Consider the following 1,076-nt stretch of genomic DNA (forward strand, 5'->3'; position numbering starts at 1 on the left):
TGATACATCCTACGCTGGTTGATCAGCTCCGCGCGCCTGGCCGCATGTTTATTCCTGTCGAGTCTGGGGGGGAAAATGGAGTGGGGTCGTTTGGCCTGGGTGGTGGCACGCAGAATGTGTGGGTTGTGGATAAAAGTGATGATGGCAGCGTGGTAAAGGAGAAGGTTTTTGGGGTGAGTTATGTGCCGTTGACAGATGCACCGAATGAGAGGGTGTGATGGCGTCAAGCAATGTGAGCGATGAATAATTCGGTTTTCATGTCTCACTCTCCAATTATATTTTTATGTATAGCTTTTATTATTATATATCGTGTTATTAATCCTTCAAAATTTGGTTATGGGAGAAGGGGTTTTCTTATTCGGCTCGCATAACGAGTGGAAACGAGCTAAAGAATTGGCCAACAGGAATTTTTTCTTGTATTATGTGTGAGACGTCGAAGTCGTTGTATTAGCATGTAGGCAGCTGAGGCATATATGTGCGGTGCGCTAGTCCGTGATAAGCAGCCTAGGGCCAACAAGTACTTACTGCATGGCGGAGATCTTTCACAGGGAGAGAAGTGATCAGATGCTTCAGCTATCAACAGTATAGTTATATTACAAAATTCTGTCACGAGAAACAGATATTTAATTACTGTGAGAAAAAATTCACAATAATAAAAGCTATTCAAATATATTAAAAAGAAGTAAGTTTAAATATATTAATTACAATGAAAAATACTCTATCTGATACTCAGAATATTTAAAATATAAATAAATAATAAAAAATCACAATAAATACTTGAAAATAAATTCAAAATATTTGAGATATCAGTGTTAAATTTAAATCAATAAATCACTGTATTCAGAAAGTATAACAAATTTCAAAAAAAAAAAAAAACTGTAATATTTTCACTTATTATTTTCTTATATTTTTGTTTATTATTACTTTTTATTATTATATTCTCATTATCATTATTTTTATTTATATGTATCTTTCAGACCTGGTGATATATGTATTTTGATGAATGTGCAGCTAAGACTTCTTCTGATTGATTGGCAATTGACTTGGCGTTTGAGAATATGTAATTCTTTAATTAA

This window comes from Histoplasma capsulatum, genomic scaffold, assembly GCF_000149585.1.
Source record: "Histoplasma capsulatum NAm1 scaffold_2 genomic scaffold, whole genome shotgun sequence".
Taxonomy (NCBI): Eukaryota; Fungi; Ascomycota; class Eurotiomycetes; order Onygenales; family Ajellomycetaceae; genus Histoplasma; species Histoplasma mississippiense.